General features: G+C 35.9%; 1 pseudogene; it reads left to right on the top strand.

The window, feature by feature from the left end:
- The first annotated feature begins 448 nt into the window (after positions 1-448).
- Positions 449-1,366, top strand: LOC122903987 (annotated as a pseudogene).
- Positions 1,367-11,762: the final 10,396 nt, after the last annotated feature.

The raw sequence follows: 11,762 nt of genomic DNA on the forward strand, positions 1-11,762 counted from the left end.
ACATAATACATAGAAACAAACACAGAATTGGGAAAATAGAGAAGACAGGGGAATATGTTCCAAACAAAAGACCAACAAAGCCTCAGAAAAAGACTCTAATGATATGGAGATAAGTAATCTACCAAAAAGACTTCAAAGTAATGGTCAAAAAGATGCTCATCAAACTAGGGAGAAGAATGAATGAACATAGTGAAAATTTCAAAAAAGAGATAGAAAATATAAGAAAGTACAAAACAGAACTGACAGAGCTGAAGAATATAATATCTGAACTGAAAAATTTACTAGAAGGGTTCACCAGCAAATTGGAAGAAACAGAAGAACAAATCAGTGAGCTGGAAGATGAAGCAATGGAACTCACCCAGACAAAGAAGAAAACGAAAATAAAGTTTAAAGAAAATACCTTAAGAGCAATCAGAGCTTCTAGACGTGCCTCTCTCCCAGTTTCCTGGAGTTTCCTCGCAGCATGGCCCCCAAACGCCAGTCTTTGCTCCCGCCTCAAACGAAGAAACCGAGACAGCCTCCTGCTCCCAAGCCAGGGCAGACGTCAACATCTCAGCACTTGCATAAAGAAGAAAAAGAACAGCAAGACGCAATTGAACATATTGATGAAGTACAAAATGAAATAGACAGACTTAATGAACAAGCCAGTGAGGAGATTTTGAAAGTAGAACAAAAATATAACAAACCCCGCCAACCATTTTTTCAGAAGAGGTCGGAATTGATCGCCAAAATCCCCAATTTTTGGGTAACAACATTTGTCAACCATCCACACGTGTCTGCACTGCTTGGGGAGGAGGATGAAGAGGCACTGCATTATTTGACAAGAGTTGAAGTGACAGAATTTGAAGATATTAAATCAGGTTACAGAATAGATTTTTATTTTGATGAAAACCCTTACTTCGAAAATAAAGTTCTCTCCAAAGAATTTCATCTGAATGAGAGTGGTGATCCATCTTCAAAGTCCACTGAAATGAAATGGAAATCTGGAAAGGATTTGACAAAACGTTCAAGTCAAACAGAATAAAGCCAGCAGGAAGAGACAGCAAGAGGAACCAGAGAGCTTCTTCACCTGGTTTACTGACCATTCTGATGCAGGTGCAGATGAATTAGGAGAGGTCATCAAAGATGATATTTGGCCAAATCCATTACAGTACTACTTGGTTCCCGATATGGATGACGAAGAAGGGGAAGGAGAAGAGGATGATGATGATGATGATGATGATGATGAAGGATTGGAAGACATTGATGAAGGAGATGAGGATGAAGGTGAAGAAGATGAAGATGATGATGAGGGGGAGGATAGAGAGGAGGATGAAGGAGAAGATGACTAATGGAACACTGATGGATTCTAACCTTCCTTTTTTAAATTTTTTTAATTTAATTTAATTTTTTTTCAATTTATTTATTTTCAGAAAAACAGTATTCATTATTTTTTCACCACACCCAGTGCTCCATACAAGCCGTGCCCTCTATAATACCCACCACCTGGTACCCCAACCTCCCACCCCCCCGCCACTTCAAACCCCTCAGATTGTTTTTCAGAGTCCATAGTCTCTCATGGTTCACCTCCCCTTCCAATTTACCCAAATTCCCAACTCCTCTCTAATGCCCCTTGTCCTCCATGCTATTTGTTATGCTCCACAAATAAGTGAAACCATATGATAATTGACTCTCTCTGCTTGACTTATTTCACTAACCTTCCTTTTTAAATTTTCTTCAGTCCCTGGGAGCAAGTTGCCATCTTTTTTTTTTTTTTTTTTTCTTTTCTCCTCTCGTGCTCATTCGTCCTGTTTTTTGAAGTCTCCTTTTTCTCTCCTTTTATACCATGGTTCTCAGCTTATTTTGGGAGGAAATACCTTGAGCAGAATACAGTGGGAAAAGAATCTCTACCCCTTTTTGTTCCAAATTCATTTTTGTCCCTTCCTATCTCAAAAAAACAAAAACTTTATGGAATCAACACCACCGTGCTCTGTGGGAAAAAAGAAAAACCTTCTGCTCCCTTAGCTCTGCTAGAAGCGGGAGGGTGCTAGGCCCCTGTGTAGTAGTGCATAGAATTCTAGCTTTTTTCCTCCTTTCTCTGTATATTGGGCTCAGAGATTACACTGTGTCTCTATGTGAATATGGACAGTTAGCATTTACCAACATGTCTACTTTCTCTTGTTTAAAAAAAATTTTAAAAAATGGGGTTATAGAAGGTCAGCAAAGGGTGGGTTTGAGATGTTTGGGTGGGTTAAGCGGGCATTTTGACAACATGACTTCTCCTTTGGCATGTTTAATTGTGATGTTTAACAGACATCCTTGCAGTTTAAGATGACACATTTAAAATAAAACTCTCTCCTAATGATGACTTGAGTCCTGCCACTCGATGGGAGAATCAGCAGAACTTGTAGGATCTTATTTGGAATCGACATTCTCTATTGTAATTTTGTTCCTGTTTATTTTTAAATTTTCTTTTTGTTTCACTGGAAAGGAAAGATGATGCTCAGTTGTAAACATTAAAAGTGTACAAGTCAGTATACAGAAATCAGTGGCTTTCTTATACACTAATAATGAAAATACAGAAAGGGAAATTAGAGAATCGATTCCATTTACTATAGCACCAAGAACCATAAGATCCCTGGGAATAAACCTAACCAAAGAGGTAAAGGATCTGTACTCGAGGAACTACAGAACACTCATGAAAGAAATTGAAGAAGACACAAAAAAATGGAAGACCATACCATGCTCTTGGATCAGAAGAATAAACATTGTTAAAATGTCTATACTGCCTAGAGCAATCTATACTTTTAATGCTATTCCAATCAAAATTCCACCAGTATTCTTCAAAGAGCTGGAGCAAATAATCCAAAAATTTGTATGGAATCAGAAGAGACCCCAAATCGCTAAGGAAATGTTGAAAAACAAAAATAAAACTGGGGGCATCACATTACCTGATTTCAAGCTTTATTACAAAGCTGTGATCACCAAGACAGCATGGTACTGGCATAAACAGACACATAGACCAGTGGAACAGAGTAGAGAGCCCTGATATGGACCCTCAACTCTATGGTCAATTAATCTTTGACAAAACAGGAAAAAATATACAGTGGAAAAAAGACAGTCTCTTCAATGAATGGTGCTGGGAAAACTGGACAGCTATATGTAGAAGAGCGAAACTCGACGATTCTCTTACACCGTACACAAAGATAAACTCAAAATGAATAAAAGACCTCAACGTGAGACAGGAATCCTTCAGACTCCTAGAGGAGAACATAGGCAGTAATCTCTTTGATATCAGCCACAGCAACTTCTTTCAAGATATGTCTCCAAAGGCAAAGGAAACAAAAGCAAAAATAAACTTTTGGGACTTCGTCAAAATCAAAAGCTTCTGCACAGCAAAGGAAACAGTCAAAAAAACAAAGAGGCAACCCACAGAATGGGAGAAGATATTTGCAAATGACAGTACAGACAAAAGGTTGATATCCAGGATCTATAAAGAACTCCTCAAACTCAACACACACGAAACAGGCAAACATATAAAAAAATGGGCAGAAGATATGAACAGACACTTCTCCAATCAAGACATACAAATGGCTATCAGACACATGAAAAAAATGTTCATCATCACTAGCCATCAGGGAGATTCAAATTAAAACCACATTGAGATATCACCTTACACCAGTTAGAATGGCCAAAATTAACAACACAGGAAACAACATGTGTTGGAGAGGATGTGGAGAAAGGGGAACCCTCTTACACTGTTGGTGGGAATGCAAGTTGGTGCAGCCTCTTTGGAGAACAGTGTGGAGATTCTTCAAGAAATTAAAAATAGAACTTCCCTATGACCCTGCCATTGCACTCCTGGGTATTTACCCCAAAGATACAGATGTCGTGAAAAGAAGGGCCATCTGTACCCCAATGTTTATAGCAGCAATGGCCACGGTCGCCAAACTATGGAAAGAACCAAGATGCCCTTCAATGGATGAATGGACAAGGAAGATGTGGTCCATATACACTATGGAGTATTATGCCTCCATCAGAAAAGATGAATACCCAACTTTTGTAGCAACATGAACGGGACTGGAAGAGATTATGCTGAGTGAAATAAGTCAAGCAGAGAGAGTCAATTATCATATGGTTTCACTTATTTGTGGAGCATAACAAATAGCATGGAGGACAAGGTGTGTTATAGAGGAGAAGAGAGTTGGTGTAAATTGGAAGGGGAGGTGAATCATGAGAGACTATGGAGTCTGAAAAACAATCTGAGGGGTTTGAAGTGGCGAGGGGTGGGAGGTTGGGGTACCAGGTGGTGGGTATTATAGAGGGCACGGATTGCATGGAGCACTGGGTGTGGTGAAAAAATAATGAATACTGTTTTTCTGAAAATAAATAAATAAATTTAATAATAAAAAAAGTACAAGTTGCTTTGTTACAATAAAACTAAATGTGTACAAAAAAAAAAAAAAAACAAACAAACCAGAAAATACCTTAAAAGGTATAGGACTACATCAATTAGAATAACATTCCCATGATCGGGGTCCCAGAAGAGTGAGAAATATGCAGGAAACTTATCTGAACAAATATGGACTGAAAACTTCATTAATCAGGGGAAGGAAACAGAAATCCAGGTCCAGAAAATCCAGAGACCCACACCAAGGCACATTATTATTAAAATGTCATAAGTTAATGATAAAGAGAGATTCTTAAAAGGAGTAAGAAAGAGAGATAGAGGGAAACAGAATTATTATATACAAGGGCAACACCATAGTGCTCTCAGCAGATTTTTCAACCAGAAACTGCAGGCCAGAAGAAAGTGGCATAACATACTCAAAGTACTAAAAGAAAAAAATTTCCAACTAAGAGTACTCTGCCCAGTAAGGTGTCATTCAGAATTAAAGGAGAGATAAAGAGTTTCCCAGACAAACAAAGGTCAAAGGAATTCATCACTACTAAACTAGTCTTACAAAAAAATTGAGAGGAATTTCTTTTAATGGACAAGGACAAAATTAGCAGCAAGAAATTTTGAAGGGAAACAATTTTATGAGTAAAGCAAGCATTTGATAAATGCAGTAGAGCAAATACTTATAAAACTAATATAAAGGTTAAAAGACAAAAATAGTAAAATCAGTCATATATAAAAAATTAAAGGGACTCCAAAATAAAGAGATGTAAAATATTAAAACATATATATAAAACATGAAGGGGGGAGTTCAAATGAAGTTCTTTTAAAATATGTTCAAATTTAAGTGTCATTAACTTAATATATGCTGCTGTATATTTAGGATGTTATATATAAATCTCATGGTAACCACAAACCAACAACCTTTAATAAAGAAAGTTAACAATCATAAGCAAAGATAAAAGAGAAGAAACAAAAAACAACCAGAAAACAATTAACAAAGTGGCAATAAGTACATACCTATCAATAATTACTTTAAATGTAAGCAGTCTAAATGTTTTGATCAAAAAAATGGGGTGATAGAGTGGAAACAAAAAATAAACCCATCTATATATTGTCTGAAGACACTCATCTCAAACCTAAATATACATGCAAACTGAAAGTAAAAGAATGGAAAAAAATATTCCATACAAAAGGAAATGAAAATAAAGTTGTGGTAGCAATACTTATATCAGACAAAATAGATTTTAAAACAAAGACAGTTATAGAGACACGGAGGGCATTACAAAATGATAAAGATATCATTCCAGAAAAGGATATAAAAATTATAAATACCTATGCACCTAAGATTGCAGCACCTAAATCCATAAAAGAAATATTAACAAATGTTTAATATCTGTTACAAAGGAGTTGACACTAATGCAATAATAGTAGGAGAATATAACTCCCTACTTGTCTCAATGTATAGAGGCATCCAGGCAGAAAATCAATATGGAAACAGTGTCTTTGAACAACACATTAGACTGGATGAACTTAAACACACACAGAACATTCCATCTGAAAACAACAGAATACACATTCTTTCCAAGTATGCATGGAACATTCTCCAGGATAAGTCACATGTCAGGCCACAAAATGAGTCTCAATAATTTAAGAAGATTGAAATAATACCAAACATCTTTTCCAACCATAAGGGTATGAAACTAGAAGTCAATTACAAGAAAACCTGAAAAAAAAATTAAAAACCCAAAGACATGAAGGCTAAACAACATGCTACTAAACAACCAATGGATCAATGAAGAAATCAAAGAGTAAATTAAAAAAAAATACATTAAGACAAATGAAAATAGAAACACCACAATCCAAAATTTTTGAGATACAGCCAAAGCAGCTCTAAGAAGGAAATTTATAGCAGTATAGGACTCAAGAAGTAAGAAAAATCTCAAACAATCTAACCCTATCCCTGAAGAACCTAGAAAAAGAAATAAAAAAACAAAAAAACAAAGCCTAAAGTTAGTAGAAGGTAGAAAATAAAGATCAGAGAAAAAAATAGAGACTGATAAAATAGTAGAAAAGATCAATAAAACCAAGAGCTGGCTTTTTTTCTTTTTTAAAGATTTATTTATTTGAGAGAGATAGTGAGAGAGAGAGAGAGAGCACAGTGGGGAGGGGGAGAGGGAGAGAGAATTCCAAGTACACTCCCCACTGTGTGTGGAGCCCAGTATGGGGTTCAATCTTACAACCCTGAGGTCATGACCTGAGCGAAAATTATGAGTTGGACAGCTGGGGCACCTGGGTGGTTTGGTCAGTTAAGTGCCTGCCTTTGGCTCAGGTCATGGTCCCAGGGTCCCTGAGATGGAGTACCACACTGGGTTTCTTGCTCAGCAGAGAGCCTGCTTCTTGCTCTTCCCTCTGCCTGCTACTCCCCCTGCTTGTCTCTCTCTCTTGATCAAATAAAAAAAAAAAAAAGACTGTTTTTCACAGTCTGAGGGGTTTGAAGTGGCGGGGGGGTGGGAGGTTGGGGTACCAGGTGGTGGGTATTATAGAGGGCACAGCTTGCATGGAGCACTGGGTGTGGTGAAAAAATAATGAATACTGTTTTTCTGAGAATAAATAAATTGGGAAAAAAAAAAGAGTTGGATTATCAACCAACTAGCCACCCAGGTGTCCCAAGAGCTGTTTTTTTTTTTTTTTTTGAAAAGATAAGCAAAACTGATAAAACTTTTGCCAGACTCATTAAGAAAAAGAGAGAAACCTAATAAATAAAATTAGAAATGAGAGAGGAGAAGTAATAATCAACACCACAGAACCAAGGATCATAAGACACTACTACAAACTACAATATGCTTATGGACAATTTAGAAAAAAAAAAATGGAATCGGAAAATTGGAGGAGGAGACGAACCATGAGAGGCTATGCACTCTGAGAAACAAACTGAGGGTTTTGGAGGGGAGGGGAGTGGGTGTTAGGTGAGCCTGGTGGTGGGTATTAAGGAGGGCATGTACTGTATGGAGCACTGGGTGTGGTGCATAAACAGTGAATCTTGGAGCACTGGAAAAATAAAAAAAAGAAAAAGAAAAAAAAGAAAAAAAGTGGATAAATTCTTAGAAACATACAATCTTCTAAAACCGAATCAAGATAAAATTTAAAAACTGAACCGACTAATTACTAGTGATGAAATTGAATTAGTAAACAAAAAACCTGCAAGAAATAAAAGTTCAGAATCAGAGAGATTCATAGGTGAATTCTATGAAACATTTAGAAAAGAGTTAATACCAATATTTCTCAAACTATTCCAAAAAATATGAGAGGAAAGAAAGCTGCCAAACACATTCTACAAGGCCAGCAATACCCTGATACCTAAACCAGACAAAGACATGACAAAAAAAGAAAGCTACAATCCAATATCCCTGATGAACATAGATGCAAAAATCCTCATCAAAATATTAGCAAACAGCATTCAACAGTACATTAAAAGGATCATTCACCAAGATGAAGTGGAATTTATTCCAGTGATGCAAGTATGGTTCAACATCACAAATCAATGTGATAACATCATTAATAAAATAAAGGATAGAAATTATATTATCATCTCAGTAAGATGGAGAAAAAAATATTTGACAGAATTTGTCATCCATTAATGATGAAAACTATCAACAAAGTGGCTTTAGAGGCAATGTACTTCAACATAATAAAGGACATATATGATAAATTTGTAGGTAATCATATTCAATGGTGAAAAACTGACCACACTTCCTCTAATATCAGAAACAAGATAAAGATGTCCATTCTCGCCACTTTCACTCAGCATAGTACTAGAAGTCTTAGCTACAACAATCAGACAAGAAAAAGAAATAAAAGACATCCAAAGTAGTAAGGAAGAAGTAAAACTCTCAGAATTTTCAAAGGACATGATACTATGCATAGAAAACCCTAAAGAGTCCTCCAAAAAACTATTAGAAGTAATAAGTGAATCCAGTAAAGCTGCACCATACAAAGTTAATATACAGAAATCTGTTGCATTTCTATACATTAATAATGAAGTAGCAGAAGGAAAAATTAAGAAAACAATGCCATTTACAATTACACCAAAAAGAATAAAATATTTAGGAATAAACTTAGAGAGGTGAAAGACCTGTATTCTGCAAACTATAAAACACTGATAAAAAGAAACTGAAGAGGACACAAACAAATGAACAGATGTACCAGGCTCATCAGTTGGAAGAATAAATGAAGCTGAAATGTCCATACTGCTTATAGCAGTCTAAAGATTAAACTCATTCCCTATGAAAATACCAATAATATTTATCCCAGAACTAGAACAAATAATCCAAAAATTTGTTTAGAACCACAAAGACCCCAAATGCTGAAAGCAATCTTGAGAGAGAACAAAGTTGGAGGTATCACAGTCACAGATTTCAAGATATATTACAAAGCTATAGTGATCAAAACAGTATGGTACTGGTACAAAAATAAACACATAGATTAATGGAACACAACAGAGAGTCCAGAAATAAACCCACACTTATTTGATCAATTAATATTTGACAAAGCAGGCAAGAATATACAATGGGGAAAAGACAGTATCTTAAATAAATGGTATTTGAAGAACTTGACAGCCACATGCAAAAGAATGAAACTGGTCCATAAGTCATATATTTAATGAAAACTACATATACAAAAATTATCTCAAAATGAATTAAAGACTTGAATGTAAGACATGAAATCATAAAACTCCTAAAAGACATAGGTAGTAAATTCCTTCACAGAAGCATTAGAATTGTTTTCTTTTCTCTGACTCCAAAGCTAAGGTCCACAAAGCAAACAAAAGGGCAAAATAAACACATGGGACTACATCAAACTAAAAAGTTCTCCATAGTGAAGGAAACCACCAACAAAATAAAAAGGCAAGATACTGAATGGAAGAAGATATTTTCATATCATATATCAGATAAAGGGTCAATATCCAAAATATATAAAGAACTCATATGACTCAATGAAAAAAAAATCTGATTTAAAAATGGACACAGTCAGGGATTTTCCCCAAGAAGACACACAGATGGCCCACAGGCATATGAAAAGATGCTCAACGTCATTACTATCAAGGAAACACAAATCAAAACCACAATGAGGTTATCACCTAACACCTGTCAGAATGCCTAATATAAAAAAGATAAGAAAATTGTTGGTGTGGATTTAGAAAAAAGGGAGACTTGTGCACTTTTATAGGAATGTAAATTGGTGCAACCTGTATGGAAAACATTATGGAGGCTTCTCAAAAAAATTAAAAATAGAATTACCTCATGATCCAGCAATTTTACTTCTGGATACCTATCCACAGAAAACAAAAACACTAATTTGAAAAACATAGATGTATCTCTTTCTATAAAAGTCAAGCTATATCCACTGGTATTATGCTAAGTAAAATAAATTAGACAGAGAAAAATAAATATCACATAATTTCACTTATAAATGGAATATAAGAAACAAAACAAATAAAACCCAGGCTTGCCAAAAAGGAGGGGGGTTGGGGTGTGTGAAATGGGTGAAGGGAATCAAGGAGTACAAACTTCCATTTATAAAATAATTAAGTCTTGGGGATATAACAGACATCATGGGAATTACAATCAGCAGCATTGCATTAACTTTGTATGATGACGGTTACAAGATTTATTGTGGTGATTAGTCTGCAATGTACACAACTGTTGAATCACTATGCTATACACATGAAACAAATGTATGTCAATAATATTTCAATTAAAAAAGGAGAAAAGGAATTTTGGATAAAGTGGGGATGGATCTAGGATGTAGGATGCAGTTCCCATCTATATTCCTCAAAGATCATGACATTTGCAATAGAATCATTATACTTTAAGTTTATTCATTTTGTGTAATTCCTCATTCATTAGTAAATTCTTTTATTTTATTTGTAAAAAGTCCAACATGTTTTGCAGTTATGCAAAGGGGTAACAAGGTGAAGATATTTATTTTGAATGTGTGCAGAAGTATTAAAGGCCACAGAATGGTGGGTGAGGCAACCCCCAGGAAAAGGAAAGTGGGCTTATTGCCTCATGACCCCTACCCATGTGAAGATTCTCCTTTTAGTGCTACTAAGTTCTGTGTTTCACTTTTCTTATTCATTCATTCATTCATTCATTCATTCATTCTTTGAGAGACAGGGTGTTTATATATGAGTGGGGGGTGGGCAGAGAGAGAAACTTGAGGTGTTACCCTCGCAGCATGGAGCCTGATCCCTAGACCCTAAGATCACGACCTGAGATGAAATTGAGATTCTCACACTCAACCAACTGAACCCCCCCCCACACCCCGGGTTTTGCTTTTCTTAGGGAAGATCTACTTTTCTAGAGGGGAGCTCTTATAGAATGGCATGAGCTACTGAAATAATAATACCAATAAGAGGTGTTTCAACAAAATTCATCTTAATGCTGTAGAACTGAATAGATCTTAGAATCTGAATATTGACATTTAGGATAATAATGATGTTAAAAGAATAAAGTGTATGTTTAAAACTATGTTTTAAATATGTAGTCTATGTAATATATGTTTGTTGAAGATATAAACCAAAATATTGAGAAAAGCATCAAGAGTAAAAGTCTCCGGCCACCTGGATGGCTCAATCATTAAGCATCTGCCTTCAGGTCAGGTCTTGATCCCAGGGTCCTGGGATTGAGCCCTACATTGGGCTCCTTGTCCTTGGAAATCCTGTTCTCCCTTTCCCATTCCTCCTACTTGTGTTTCCCCTCTCACTATGTCTCTCTCTGTCAAATAAATAAATAAATAAAATCTTGAGAAAAAGAATAAAAGTCTCTTATAGCCTATTATTTCTAGCATTCTTTTATGTACCCTATTTTACAGAGAAATAATTTTTTAAAAAGGCATAGAAAATGCTAATTTTGTTTTGTGACTTCATTTTTTTCCCAGTTAATATAGGATTTTGTCCATAAATGTATTTCTTACATTTAACTTAAGCACAGTCTTAACTTTTGTAGAGGTGTAAAGGTTTGTTTCCTTTGAGCTATACTTTCTCATTTCACCTCTTGTATCCTGGATATTGTGGGGTGGGGTACAGAGGGCGGGGGAAGATAATTTACTTCCTCCTGTTTAGCGATATGATTGGGTGTAAAGACCCCACTCACAGCTCTAGAAGTACACCCAAATTGGTTTAACTTTGTCAGAGTTTCTACCTTCAGCCCCTGTGATCAGTACAAGAATGGGAGTGAAACAACTTGGACCAATAACAGATGCCAGGACAAGTAGACAGATCAGAAGAGCCTTCTCTTCTGGATGATGTTTGGATTGTGAAGCTTAAAGTCCCCATAACCATTTTGTGACCATAGAGAGAAGCCCAGAACTGCCCAAGGAA

This window comes from Neovison vison, chromosome 4, assembly GCF_020171115.1.
Source record: "Neovison vison isolate M4711 chromosome 4, ASM_NN_V1, whole genome shotgun sequence".
Taxonomy (NCBI): Eukaryota; Metazoa; Chordata; class Mammalia; order Carnivora; family Mustelidae; genus Neogale; species Neogale vison.